The sequence below is a fragment of the Emys orbicularis genome, chromosome 19, assembly GCF_028017835.1.
Source record: "Emys orbicularis isolate rEmyOrb1 chromosome 19, rEmyOrb1.hap1, whole genome shotgun sequence".
Classification (NCBI taxonomy): domain Eukaryota; kingdom Metazoa; phylum Chordata; order Testudines; family Emydidae; genus Emys; species Emys orbicularis.
The window spans coordinates 13,815,955-13,831,134 of NC_088701.1; the positions used below are offsets into that span (position 1 = coordinate 13,815,955).

Consider the following 15,180-nt stretch of genomic DNA (forward strand, 5'->3'; position numbering starts at 1 on the left):
GGCACTACCGTGATACACCTAATAAATAATGTACAACGCCTTGCAAAATGGGGCCTTGGTCCATGACTGGGGCTCCTGGGTGCTACCATAATATATCTGTTTGTTTTGCCCCTATGAAGCACCTGAATCTGGCTGGCCCCGTAGGGCATGGCTCAGGGTGAACAGTGGTCACACACTGGCTGATAGTGGTGTTACCTGCAGCCCCTAAACGCCGTTCTCTGTGGTGAAACTCTCTCCCCAAATTCTAACCGATGTCAAAGCCAAACTAGACTGTGACTTTATGAGTATAAAATAATATTTCATTGAAAGATGACAGGGCCAGAAAGAGTTAATTAAATCAGACTGACCTGACCCATGGGTGAACTGTAGAAACTGGTTAGGAAGATGTGTAAATGAATAGAGCTTTGAAATGCAAGTCTGCATTGTTAGAGGTAAAAGGGTAGATGTTTGCTCAGGTCTTGTGATGTAAGCAAACAAGTCTTGTCAATTGCTGTAACTTTAATTCGAAGATCAAAAAGGAATATTAACATTTATGATGATACTTGAGTGAAATAGTATTATTGTCTATATGTCTCTTTGAAGTTGTGGTAACCTGTATCTGAAGTGTTTAATGGATAGATTACCTTGTGCTAACTGCCAGGATGTTTGAGAGAAGGAGAATTAAGCCTATTGTTTTCTCAGGCTGAAAGGCTGCTGGAAATGTATAAGAACCCTGGGACATGATGCTATTTGAGCTCACATCTGCTTTGGGTTTCAAGAGGGGGAAACCTTAAGCCACAAGGATTGAGATCCCCAGTCACTGACTGGAGCCACCCTGAATATGGACATTGGACTATAACCTATGGATTATTTCTAAAAGGACTTTTGGCAACTACAAGCTCACCTCTGCTATGCGTCTAAACCTCAAGAATTGAATTCAAGTCTGTATGTTTATTGATCTTTTAACCAACACTCTCTCTCTTTTCTTTTTTAATAAATTTTAGCTTAGTTAATAAGAATTGACTATAGTGTGTATTTTGGGTAAGATCTAAGTTATAATTGAACCTGGGTATGTGGCTGATCCTTTGGGATTGGAAGAACCTTTTCTTTTATATGATGAAGTAAGATTTTCAGTAATCATCATCATATCTGACAGGTGTGTCTGGACCGAGGCCTGAGGCTGGGTACTTTAAGGGAACTGCGTTGTTTGGCCTTCTGAATAACCAGTGAGGTACTATAGAAGCTGTTTTGCGCTGGCTTGGTAAATCTAAGTATTGGAATATCCACCAGCGTTTGGGGTTTGTCTGCCCCGTTTTGTTTGCAGTTCACCCTGATTGAGTGACCTCAGCTGGCTCCCACGGGCAGCACCATCACATAGACTCCTTTCCAAAGTGGCTGGGGCCATCGCATTGACCAGACCCCAGGCAGGCTGAACTGCATTCACCAACTGGTTCCATCCTTCACTCGGGGTTGTGAGTCTCTCCACACCTGAATCAGGTGAAGCAAGAAACGCAGGCCCAGCTGCAGAATCAGGAGCCGTAACTCCCTGCCTGGGCCTGCTGGGGGGATAACATGAGGCACGCCAGACAGACAGACGGGGCTGCCGCAGGAGAATCTGGGGCCGCCGCAGGAGAATCTGGGGCCGCTCCCAGCCTGTGTCAGTTTCGCTAGGCACCTGCTAACACAAACCTGTTCCCACCCCTCTCCTTGCCAGGGCATGGGGCGGGGCCTTCTCATCACAAGATCAACAAGGGGCGGTGCTATCTGAGCTGCCCCGCCTGCAACCACAGCTAGAGCATCCCCAAGGCAGGAGACTCTACAAAAGCGCTGGTCTCCACTGCTCCAGCTCACAGCGAGCAGCCTCTCCAGGCACAGCTGGGGCCCCTGGGAGTTCAGAAGTTAGGTCAAAGACACCCTCGTGTCTCTCTACTCCCTTCCCAGCGGGCACAAGACAAAAGCCTCCTTCCCTGCAGCTGCTGCCGCCTGGATCAGCCCCCTGCATCTCGCCGCTCTCCTCCTGCTTGTTGCTCTTAACTTTCCTGCTGCTGTTTTATCTTTGTAGCCATTTAGCCCTGTACAGGAAAGATCCCATCCTACTAGTCAGACCCTTCAGCAGCTCCCTTATCCAGGCTTATAATCCTATCTAGGACCCTGAGTCATGGCCCAGGGACCCACTGTGCTTGGCGCTGTACATTATTTACTGGGGTGCCACGGTATAGCCTAGGAGCCCCAGTCAGACCAGGCCCCCTTGCGCCAGGTGCTGTACAAATACAAAATACAAAGACCGCCCCAGCTCCAAAGAGCTTCCACGTACAAGCCAAGTGGAGGTTCTGCAGCCACCAGGCTCATTTCCCAGCGCTGGGAGCACCTTCTTCCTGCAGGATCATGTGCACAGCACACAATGGACAACAGCAGGGCAGCCAGCGCTGGGTTGGAGGCAGACGAGACATCTCTGGAACAGGAGCTCAGGCTGGCTTTCTGGGGCCGTAGAGGGTTTGAGCAAGAGGCACTTACAATGGCCCAGTTTCAGCAAAGATCATATTGGTTCTGCAGGCAGCTGCCCTTCAGAGAAGGCTGGCCCTGTGGTGAGTGTGACAAGAGCTTGGGCCGTGGGAGACCCAGGTTCCATTTCTAGTCTGCCACCGGTCTCTGTGCAATGGGTATAAAAGCCTGGCCATGCCTCAGCACACAACCACTGTGGTAATAGGGGCTGTAAAAGTCCCTATGATGAACTGGCAGGGTGCTGTGCAGACACGGATCAGAGCCGATCCCTGCCCTGACAGGCTCACAGCCTAGAGACGTGAAGGGAGGAGATACAACATACAGGCAAATCACAGCGGTAGGGCCAGAGGAGAGTGGCGCAGAGAACAGGTTTATAGCTCTTGGGTAATTAACATTGTGCCCTCGCTTGGACTGGGCTATGACCCTGACTGGACAAAGGCGCTAGGACAGTGACCATGTGCTCCTCAAGGGATTTTCAAAGGCTATCTGTGCCTCACAACTGAAGCGCTCAGCCTCCCAGTGAGATGGGTGATCCCATTTTAAAGGCAGGTAAATGAGGCACAGAGGGGTAACAGCTGAGTACCATATCAGCTGATATTGGTGTTACCTGCAGTCCCTAAGGCCGCTGGTTGAGGAGAAGCCAGTATGGCAGTGACAGAGCCTGGGATACGACCCAGGAGTCTTGACTACCAGCCCTCACCCCTGCCCTAACCACTAGAGCAGTAGTTCTCTAAGGTATTTCATCGGGCCTCTTCTCTTTGTGTCTGCAGTTGTTCACGCCCCCCCCCCCAAGTACATATACCACCACCACCACCACCCCCGCTCTGAAGGCAGAGCGGAGAGCAACGGCTGCACAGAAATAAGAACAGCGATGTGAAAAAATGATATTCGTCAATATCACTTTTCACAGCAGACTTAGCACCCCAACGCCACCCTTACTTCTGCACTGCTGCTGCCACCCTGGGGCTGACAGCTGGAGCCCCACCGCCTCCCCAGACAGGGATTGAGACAGGGGGATGGAGAGCCCGAGCCTGGTGGTGGGGCTCTGGCTGTCCCCTTTATTCCCGCCTCCCGGGAGTGCACAGCCCTTCTGTATGAGCCCCTGCCACCGGGGGCCGACAGCCAGTGCTCTTAAAAAGCACACAGCTCACGCCTCTCATGACACATCCTCATGCCTCCCTTGGGAGACCTGCCCCATAGTTTGAGAATCGCTGCACTAGAGAATGCTCCCCTCCCACAGTCTTCATTCCCAGCTCTAACCACTAGACCTCACTCCCCTCCCAGAGGCAAGGGTAGAACCCAGGAGTCCTGACTCCTAGACCACACTGCCCCCAAACTCTGACAAGCCGTTCAACTTTCCCCGCAGCCAAACCAAAAGCTCTCCATGCGACGCAGCCACGTGCCACTTAGAACAAGCCTCTTTAGCCAGCGCCGTTGAATGAACCCTTCCAAATCCGGACCTAAAACCGAATTAACTCAATTGCTGGGAATGAAACCAGATAATCCGCCTTCTTCCTTCCCCGCCTGCCGCTAATCTGGATTTGGGATGTTAAAAATGCAACAACTGGCAGCGAAAAGAAGAGACAGGTGGCAGTGAGTGTAAGGCCAGACGGAACCATCAAATCATCCAGGCCAACGTCCTGTTCGACAGGTGTGACGTTATTGACATAATCTGGGACCATATAGAACATGGTTGCAACCAAAGTCCTGTAGTGGCACCAAATCTTGTATAAAGGGGGTCAAATGAGGTGTCTAAGACAAGGTTATGGTTTACTGGTTATGATTATGCTGTCTATATGTGTGTATCAATTTTGTAGTTGAAGTTATGAATATTGGCTCTATACTGTCTGCATTTCAAACTTATGTTATGCTTCTGGGTGACATCCCAGACAAGCTGGTGTTAGCTCTGTCTAGCCTGCTTGATGGCCCATTAAGGACCATCAGCTATACAATTGACCCATTGAGAGAAGGCAAATATGCCTTGTAACTCAGCAAAGTATGCAGGAACTTGCCCATGTGACTCCAGACTCCATTTTGCTGTAATTTTCCACAGTAAGAACAAAGAGGTGTTCTTACACCTGGAAAAGACTATATAAGGCTGATGCCTCATCTCCATCTGGTCTTCAGTCCTGCTTCTTACCTCTGGAGGGACTTTGCTACAAACAGAAGGTCTACACAAAGGACTGATGACACATCCCAGCTGGGGATGTATTCCAGAGACTTGATTTGAAACTGCAGTTTATTCTATCATTGCTGCAAGCCTGTACTAAGAACTTTGCCATTACTGTATGTAATTGATTCCATTTAACCAATTCTAACTCTCATCTCTATCTTTTTCCTTTTATGAATAAACCTTTAGATTTTAGATTCTAAAGGATTGGCAACAGCGTGATTTGTGGGTAAGATCTAATTTGTATATTGACCTGGGACTGGGGCTTGGTCCTTTGGGATCAGGAGAACCTTTTTTCTTTTATTGGGGTATTGGTTTTCATAACCATTTGTCCCCATAACAAGTGGCACTGGTGGTGATACTGGAAAACTGGAGTGTCTAAGGGAATTGTTTGTGTGACTTGTGGTTAGCCAGTGGGGTGAGACCAAAGTCCTCTTAGTCTGGCTGGTTTGGTTTGCCTTAGAGGTGGAAAAACCCCAGCCTTGGGCTGTAACTGCCCTGTTTAAGCGATTTGGCCTGAATTGGCATTCTCAGGTGGGTTCCGCCAGAACCGCATTGTTACAACAGGCCAGAGAACTTCCCCCAGGTCTCCCTGCACTTAGTCAATTACCTGCGTTTGGCTAAAGCCTCTTCCTCAAAGGCTGGCTCTGAAACCCCCCAGAGATGGTGAATCCACCCTTCGCCGGGGGGCATCAATCACCCTCCCACTGCAAAATCAGTGCCTTATTTCCAATCTGATCTGGTCCAGTTCTCTCTTCCAGCCAGTGGTTCTTGCTCTGCCATCCCCGCTAGATTGAAAAGCTCGTTGGCACCCACTATTCTTCTCCCCTGGAAAGGACTCAGACACTGAAATCAAGTCCCTTCTCCTCCCCGAGGCGCTAAGGAGACTGAGCTCTAGGCCTCTCCCTGGCTGGCCTTTGCTCCAGCTCTTGGATCAGTTCTGTGGCTCCTCCCCGCACCGTCTCCAAGCTGCCCACGGTCTTTTTAAAATGTGCACACCAGAACTGGATGCAGCGTGCCAGTCTCGGTCTCTCTGATGTCATATACTGGGGTAAAATCCACCTCCTTGCTCCTCAGTGGGACCGCTCCACAGGAGGGGCTGGCTGTACAGATCACAGCCTTTCACTTGTGCAGGACAGGTTCATTAGGCCAGGTCTACACTACAGCCTTATACTGGGATAACTACGTCCCTCAGGAGTGTGAAAAATCCACACATCCTGCCCCCCGAGTGATGCAGTTAGACCGACCTAGCCCCTGGTGTAGACAGTGCTACGTTGATGGGAGTATAGCTACCGCCTCTCGCGGATGTGGCTTAACCACGCCGACAGAAGCGTCTTCACTACAGCGGTACCACGGCACAGCTGCACTGGGGTGGAATGTGCAGACAAGCCCCCCTGCTATCCCATCCCTGGGCTCTCACCCGCTCCCAGCTCTGCCAGTGCCCCTCACTCCTGTCCGCAGCCCCCTGCTATCCCAGCCTTGGCCTCCCACCCACTCCCAGCTCCGCCAGTGCCCTTCACTGCTGACCGCAGCCCCCTGCTATGCCAGCCCTGGTTTGTCCCTCACCAGCTCTGCCAGTGCTCCTCACTCCTAACCCGCAGCTATTCCAGTCCTGGGTTCCCCCCCTCACGGCTCTGCAGATGCCCCTCACTCCTGACCTGCAGCCCCCTGCTATTCCTGTTCAGAGACCCCTCTTGAACCGGGGCAGTATGGCCCAGCCCAAGTATTCAAAAGTCACTTGTCGGGCTCTCCTAATTGTGCGATTTACTGAGGAGAAGCTAAGAGAAGCGCTAAGGGTTATTAGCACCACCGGCTGTCCTGAGCTGTGGGCCACTTTTGCTCTGTCCCAGTTCTGGGGGCAACCATGGAACATCAGAACTGAATCCACTTTCCAAGGGTCTTTTAAACCCCAGGCCTGTGGTCTGGATTTAGTTACAGGCCCTGTCCACTGCAGCCTGGGCTGGAGATTCAGTAGTGGCTTGGGCTTCTGAAGTAACACAGCCCACACAGCGGGTCAGGGTGTTGCCAGAAGACAATGACTAACACATAGCAACTAACCCCTCAGAGTCCAGCATGCACAAGGCAGCAGAGGCCATGCTGATCAAGTGTAAGGCTTTAACTTGTTCTCTCCTACATTACAGCTATAGCCTACGCCAGCTCTGCGTTGTGGCCGGGCAGAAGTGTACTGCTTCACTATGGTACAAAGTGGCTATGATGTAATTTTTCTCCTTCACCGGCCCTGGCAGGAGTCACCCCAATGGAAAGAGATGCTGCCACCGCCTCCGCCCCGCAAGGTGCAGCTCCTATGGGAGGGGGCAGCCCTTTGGGGTGGAGCAGACACCCTCCTCCCTCTTCTGGTGTGTGACAGGCAGGCGGCGGGGGGAGCTCTCTGCTCTGACTGACTCCTAATCCTCCCCAACTGGGCCCCGCCCCCCCAGACCCACACCCAACCGGACCCTGCTCCCGACCGGGCTCAGGCCCCCTGGCTCCGCACTCACTCTTGTGCACCACCGCCTTCAACCCGGACGGGGCCATTTCCACCTCTTGCAAATTTTAGTTTGTACTGACTTCACTAATAATGCTTTTTATGTAGCCTGTTGATGTATCCCCTGGAAGACCTCTGCGTACCCTCAGGGGCTCACGTAACCCTGCTTGAGAGCCACTGGATTAGAGAAACGGTGGGGGGGGGTGGTCTAGGAATCAGGACTCCTGGGTTCTATCCTGACTGCAAGCAGAGTGGGGTCTAATGGTTAGAGCAGAGAGCTGGCAGTTAGGATTCCTGGGTTCTAGTCCAGGCTCCAAGATCCTGGAGCAAAGCGTCCCGGAGAAGGAATTTGTTCCCCAGGCTTAACTGGCTTCCTGCCCCATCCCTCCCTCCATCAATCAGAACAAATCCCTCATGGCAGAGCTGTTGTCTGGTTACCCGCAGTGCAGACCCAATCTATTGTGTCCTGGCTGCTGTTCAGCTCAGGTTAACATCATGTTCTGTTTCTGTAAACTCCCCCAGAGCTTTCGAATGGAAGTGAGAGTCTTCTTCACACCCTGCTCTAAACTGTGAGTCGTGTCGCTCTGTGGCTGTTCAACAGCTGCTGCATTCCTACCCCAGAGGTGGCATCATTTCAGTGCTGGGTAAGTGAGCCTTTGTGTACTGTTGTTCAGTGCTGTTGCACATCAGCTGTGCTCCATCCAGAGATGTCTGCATTTCAGTGCCAGGTGAGTGATCCCTCTATAGTGTTGCTGTGTTACTACGCTGCTGCTGCGCTCCACCCAAGAGGTATCTGCATTTCAGTGCTGGGCGAGCAATCCCTGTGCAGTGTTGCTGTGTGTTGTTATGCAGCTACTGCGCTCCACCCCAGAAGTGGCTGCAATTCAGTGCAGGGTGAATGAAAGTCCATGTCTCATTTTGCAAAGCATGGGTTCTCCAAGCAAGGGTGCTGTCTGTCCCACGTTCCTGCTCAATAGACTCCGGATTCTTAGCATCAGCAGAGCTACATTTTGAGCAGTGGTGGAACCAGGAGGCAACTGGGTCATTGGTGGTTCCACCTTCAGTTATACCTATTGGCTTGAAAAGGCACAACACGTATACCTAATGGCTGCCGAGGGGGGCGGTTACCCCTGGCCTGCTATTAGCTCTGCCACTGATTCTTATTAAATGTTCATTGCGCTGCTTCCACCAGCCACTTTGATTTAGTTTTGTTTTACAGACCCAAGCAAAACGCAACCAACCACCTCATGCTGGCCTGGCTAGAAGCAGATCCATGTAATTGAACAGACTCATCCAATTACTGAGCCTTCCCAGAGCCATGTGCTGCCCTCAGGATACATCAAACCTAGAGGACCTGCTAGGCTCCCAGTAGATTCAGCCTAGAGCCAAACACAGGCCAGGCAAGGTGGCCTCGCCCATGGAGTTCAGGTCCAGGGATTCAGTAGGGAGTAAATGGCCAGCACTGGATGCTTCAGGTTTTGGTGCCCAGCCAGAGACGGCTGGGGGCTGATTTTCAATTACACACCCGCAGCTGGCCTGGGCCAGCTGACTCCAGCTCCCGGGGCTCGGGCTAAGGGGCTGTTTAACTGCGGTGTAGCCTTTGGGGCTCAGACTGGAGCTGCGAGGTGGGAGGGTCCCAGAGCTCGGGCTCCAGCCCAAGCCAGAACGTCTACACTGCAAGTAAACAGCTGCTCAGCTCGAGCCCCATGAGCCGGAGACAGCTGGCCCGGGCCAGCTGTGGGCACGTAACTGCAGTGTAGACACACCCTAAGTGCCCACGAGCCCCGTTGGGAGCAGCGGGTGTTTAGCACCTCTGAAATCCAGACCCCAGGTGTCTCAACGTGGGCACCCAAAGTTAGGGGCCATTCGAAATCTTCTTGCCAGTGTCCCTATGGTCATGAGGAGGCAGGGGGATATGCTGTCCTCTGCTGTCCCCTGCTGGCTACAGTCAGAATAGCTCAGACTCTGGGCTTTATCCCCCACTGACGCTTGTGAAATCAAGTGGCAGATGGGAAAGCCTACAAGGCCCCAGACTTCGGGGGTGGGGTTCCACCCCAGCGTCCATATCACAAACCCACTGTTGCCTCAGGCTGTATCTGGGCCTCTCGGTGACTGCCCCCGCAGAGCAGCAAGGGGCTGAATGGGCCACAGGGGCTGAGCACACCTTTTCCCCTAGAGGCAGGGCTGCTGGACAGTTTGTATCGTGGGGGTGCTGAGAGACATTGAACCAGACTGTAAACCCCGTATAGGATGGAAACCACTTCAGCCAGGGGGTGCTGCCGCACCCCCAGCACCTCTAGCTCCAGCACCTCTGCCTAGAGGGCGTCTCTCCAGGACAGGAGATGGGGCTGCCTTTGCTTGGCAGAGGGCTGTGACTCCAGTACCCTTCCCCCCAGGGCCGTCTTTAGGATTTATGGTGCCCTAGGCGGGATTATTAAACTGGTGCCCCTATGCCTGACTTGCTCTTAGCTACACAAACATAAGCTTACAGTATTGGAAAACTTGCCACATGCATTTTATTAAAAACAATGAGGAGTACTATTTCCCCATGTTTATTTCCCCCCCCTACTGTTCCTCACACCTCCTTGTCAACTGTTGGAAATGGGCCATTTTGATTATCACTACAAAAAGTTTTTTTTCCTCCTGCTGTTAATAGCTCACCTTAACTGATCACTCGTTATAGTGTGTATGGCAACACTCATTTTTTCATGTTCTCTGTGTGTATATATATATATATATATTCCTACTGTATTTTCCACTGCATGCATCTGATGAAGTGGGTTTTAGCCCACGAAAGCTTATGCTCAAATAAATTTGTTAGTCTCTAAGGTGCCACAAGTACTCATTCTTTTTGAGTAGTTTTGTATCACCTGCAAATTTTGCCACTTCACTGTTTACCCCTTTTTCCAGATCATTTATGAATATGTTGAATAGGACTGGGCCCAGTACAGACCCCTGGGGGACACCACTATTTACCTCTCTCATTCATGTATAGCTCTGATTCAGCCATTTTGCATCCAACAGCCTGCCACCACTTATCACAGACATACTCCTGGCTTTCTGACTTGGCTGATGTTAGCAGGTGACCCCAGCACACCTCCCGTCTCAAACCTATGTGCTCTGCGATGTCCAGCCCTCTCCTGCAGCATTCAGAGGAATAATAAGGTCTATTTCCTCCTCTAAAGAGACAAAATGCACAGCTTGCCACATTCAGTGGAGTTAGCTAACACTTTTATTCAAACACAGCACTGTTGGTATAGCTCAGGGATCGGCAATGTTTGGCATGCGGCCTGCCAGGGTAAGCCCCCTGGCAGGCTGGGCCAGTTTGTTTACCTGCCCCATCCGCAGGTTTGGCCGATCGCGGCTCCCACTGGCCGCAGTTTGCCGCTGCAGGCCAATAGGCCAGCACATCCCTCACCCCGTGCCGCTTCCCGCAGCCCCCATTGGCCTGCAGCGGCGAACCAGATAAAAGTGAAACACTTTCCAGAGACTAAAACTGAACCTAGCAAGATACAGTCTTTGTTCAAGATGGCTTTTCTCACTCAAGGTCTTCCAGCAGGATGGTGGCTGTCCCTCCCACCCTCGGTCAGAATCTCCTCTAGAAGCCAAAGTGCTGGCTCCTTTCTTAGGTGAAAGAGATCATTTGGGGCTCTTTGCCCCTCTCTTTTATAGTCCAGGGAACCTTTGCAATGGATCCTTCTGAAGGTTACACCTCAACATTTAGTCAAGCTGTGAGGAAGGTGACACTGAGCCTGGTGGCGAAGGAAGGGCCATGGATCATTGGTGTGCGGCTGCTTCTGCTTCCACAGCCCATCAGTGTGCTTCTTCTTGCTGCTGCTTTTCTGCCTCCCTCTCCTGGGCTCCTGCTTCCCAATTTTGGTGTTCACACTCTTTGGCTTCCTGCTCAGCCAAACAGTTCTGGCGTTCATGCTTCTGTCTTAATTTGTCACTCTCCAATTTGGTGCTCCTGTTTTTGCTTTACTTTTGTTCTGTTTCCTTTACCCAAAATAAACAAACAGAAAATAATAAAATTGTAACCTTTCCTTTGGCTGTTCTCAGTCCCTACACTTGAGAATCATGTAAGTGGTTCTCAACCAGGGGTACGTGTACACTGGAGGTACGCCGTGGTCTTCCAAGGGGTACATCAACTCATCTAGATATTTGCCTAGTTTTACAACAGGCTACATAAAAAGCACTAGTGAAGTCAGTACAAACTAAAATTTCATACAATGATTTGTTTATACTGCTCTATATATCATACACTGACGTGTAAGTACAATAATTCTATTCCAATTGATTTATTTTATAATTATATGGCAAAAATTAGACAGTCAGCAATTTTTCAGTAATAGTGCGGCTGTGACACTTTTGTATTTTTATGTCTGATTTTGTAAGCAAGTAGTTTTTAAGTGAGGTGAAACTTGGGGTGCACAAGACAAATCAGACTCCTGAAAGGGGTCCAATAGTCTGAAAAGGTTGAGAGCCACTGACTTAAACTGTTAACCCAGTGCTTGAGCTGTAAATCTCAGTTAAAATAGCAAGCAGTATGTAAATCCTGCATGACTACACCACTGTCCCACAAAAATTCTTCGACTGCCCTCTCTGTAGCACTTTTCCATATAACTTGAATGTAGCATTAATATTTAAAATAATGTTTCAACTATTTATTAGTTAAATAGAAATCATCAAAATTAGTTGCATAAACAGTAGCATGTATTAAAGCAAAGGTGTCATGATAGCTTCAAAGCTGTCGGGATAACATACGACAGTGAGAACCATTTTGTATATTTCCACAAACATGGTCAAACTGAGAGCTGGCATTTCTATGATGGAGTTTGGGGAATGTAAAAGGAAAGGAGGTGTAGGTATTCTAGCCATATGATAGAGTTTTCCAAACTCTATTAACACATACCAAGCCACATTGCTGCTGTATGAGTCTCCCTAAAACACTAAGGACGCTAGCTGGTTTAACTAAGGCTAGGTCTACACTACGGGGGGGGGGGGGGTCGACCTAAGATACGCAACTTCAGCTACGTGAATAGCGTAGCTGAAGTTGTGTATTTTAGGTCGACTTACCTGGCTGTGAGGATGGCGGCGAGTTGACCGCTGCTGTGCCGCCGTCGACTCCACTTCCGCCTCTTGCCGCAGTGGATTTCCGGAGTCGACGACAGAGCCATCGGGGATCGATTTTATCGCATCTTCACTAGACGCAATAAGTCGATCCCCAATAGATCGATTGCTACCCGCCGATCCGGCGGGTAGTGAAGACGTGCCGTTAGTGTAGTATATAGGACTAGGATAGTATTTCTTTAAGTAGTTTGTGAGCACTCTACTGCTTCGAGACAGACTCGAAGTAGAAGAAGGACTCAGAGATCCGACCCCATAGAGATGGGATTAGGGCTAGAAGACAAAGAGTTTGTGAGCAGTGTAGGGCTATTCACTGTTGTCTATATTTTAGAAGCCATCAGAAATCACTCAGAACTGCAGATAGTTGCACATAGTTAATAAACATGGTTATTTGAGAGCCAGCTATGCCCGAGCAGTGTCTTCATATGAATTTTGCTGTGTGACACGCAAAACACACAACTTTAATAATGTGTTTTATTATTTTTATTAACACAATGAAACAAATTTAGATAAATGTTGCCATTTTCCTGTTCTTAATTCACCAAACAACAAACTCTTTCATTTGTAACTAGTGTATAATGTCCTCAGAAAAGGGCAGTGGAGAGGATCCTCCAAGCTGCCTAGAGTGGCTGTGTGGGACACACAGAAAGGGACTGAAGGGAGCAGCCAATCAGGGCCCAGCAGCATAATATAAGATGAGATGCAGGGCCATTATGAAATCAGTCCCTTACTAGAGTAAGAGGAGTGTGGCGGGTTGAGGGAGCTATCGGACCTCAGACAGAGCAGTGCTGGTGGAAAGAAGGAGCTCTGGGCTGGTTGCTGCTGAGGAAGGTGTGGGCCTACTGGGAAGTGGCCCTGGGAATTAGAGCAGTGGTGTGGTGTATAGGGTTACCATATTTCAATATTGCAAAAAGAGGACACTCCACGGGCCCTGGCCCCGCCCCAACTCCGCCCCTTCCCCAAAGTCCCTGCCCCAACTCCGCCCCCTAGGGTGACCAGATCACCCAGGTCAAATACCGGGACGCGGGGGGGGGGGCAGAGCAAAAAAAAAAAAAAAAAAATGGTGGCGGCTGCTCCCGAGTCCAGCTGCCCAGGTGGGGAGAACGAACAGCCGCCGCCTGGCCCCTGCGAGGAAGTTGCTTCAGCCCCCGTGACGGTGGAGAGCGGCAGGAGCCGGGAAAGTTGGAGCCCGGGGGGGGGGGGTCCCCCCACCATGCCTCCCTATTTTCCTGGACATGTCCTGCTTTTTGGAAATTCCTCCCGGACAGGGATTTGAGGACCAAAAAGCCGGACATGTCCGGGAAAATCCGGACGTATGGTAACCCTACCTGACCAAACATTGCAACACAAAAGCTGTTGGCTCATCCTGCCCCATCTGTGTCTGATTTTCTCTGACTGATTGCTGATTTGATTTTGCAAATGCTTACGTCAAGGCTCTTTCCCCTGCATCCTCCCAGACTCTTCTTACACCCATACACCTCCCAAACCAGGCCTCATGGACCACAACCAGCCCGGGGCAACAGGCACGGGTCCCCATCCGCATCCCACCCAGCTAAGGGTCAAATTCAGCCCCTGCTGCCTGGCTTGCATGGGAAAGCGAGCCACTGGGGCAGAGGAAATCGGCTGCTGCTCTGGGCAAGTTTATGTAGTAAGGATGCAAGGGAATAATAATAAAAAGAACCACCAGAAAATATCAGCTGTCAGCAGCCTGGATCCCAGCCAGCGTGTTTGCTAGGAGAGATCAGAAACACTTAACATCGCTGCCTCCCTTGGTTTCATCCCCGCTGTGTTCACCTAGGCTGCCTGAGCAGTTCCAGGGCCCCAAAATGGAAAAAACGTACCTGCAAGAGACACAAGGTTGTCACCGTGCAGCCTGCTAGCCCTGTAGAGTCGCACCCTGGCTTGCCGGGCAATAATGTCCTGGCTAGACCAAGTCCCAAGAAAATCAGCAGCTCCCTGCTGCATGGTCCATGCACAGACAACTCTCCCTTCTCCCACTGACAGGGGAGGGTGTTTAGGGCTGGTTCTGGACAATGCCCAGCCAGGCTGAAGTTGCAGCTTACATGGGAAATGGTTCTTTGTTTCAGTGCAAGGAGTTGCAGAGGCAAAAGTTCAAATCAGCAAAGTTAAGCAGAACCTTTCGCTCGTGGCTAGCTGGCTTCATCTGCAAAGCACTGTGCAGACACAGGCCTTGATTTATCCCCTGGTCCTGGCAGCTTCTGCCCCTGGGGACCCAGATGTGGAGCCCCCCCAGGGATGGAAAGTCCACCTGGGGATTGGGGCAGTAGTAAGACAAGGTGCTTGCATCCTTAGCAGCCGCACAGTGGATGGGGCTGATCAATGAGGAGGTACTTCTGCTCCCAGTCACTGCAGCAGCCGGGGCAGCCGGGGCTCGGGGCCTCTCCCAGCTCCAGCAAGGGGTTGGGGCAGCCCAGGCTGGGGACTTCCATCCTTCCTCCCCTGCTCCAGCTGGGACTCAGGAATTCCACGCACCCCTCCCCAACGGCCGAGGCAGCCCAGGCTCCGACCAGGCTGGGAACTTACTGTCTTTCACCCCAGCCGAGGCAGCCCAGGATCGGGACTTCTGCCCTGCCCTGCAGCCCTGTCCTCCTGCTGCCCCAAGCTCCTACTGCAGCTCCCCGGGGTTCCTCCTCCAGCCCGGGATCGGGACTTCTGCCCTGCCCTGCAGCCCTGTCCTCCTGCTGCCCCAAACTCCTACCGCGGCTCCCCAGGCTTCCTCATCCTGCGTCTCCTGGGGGCTTCCGCTCCTGCCGGCTGCAGCCAGGGCAGCGTGGGCTCAAGAATTCCACCCCCCTCCCCCTTCCCACCCCCCCTCCCAACAGCTGAGGCAGCCCAGAGGCTCCAGACTTCTGCTCCCTGCTGCCAGGGCCGTAGCAACAAAGAACGTGGCCCCCTC

The 15,180-nt window shown here is 51.3% G+C and overlaps 1 pseudogene; it reads right to left on the minus strand.

Moving 5' to 3' along the window:
• The window catches only part of LOC135891994 (syntaxin-binding protein 2-like), a 29,203-nt pseudogene extending 22,017 nt beyond the window's left edge, over positions 1–7,186 (minus strand).
• Positions 7,187–15,180: the final 7,994 nt, after the last annotated feature.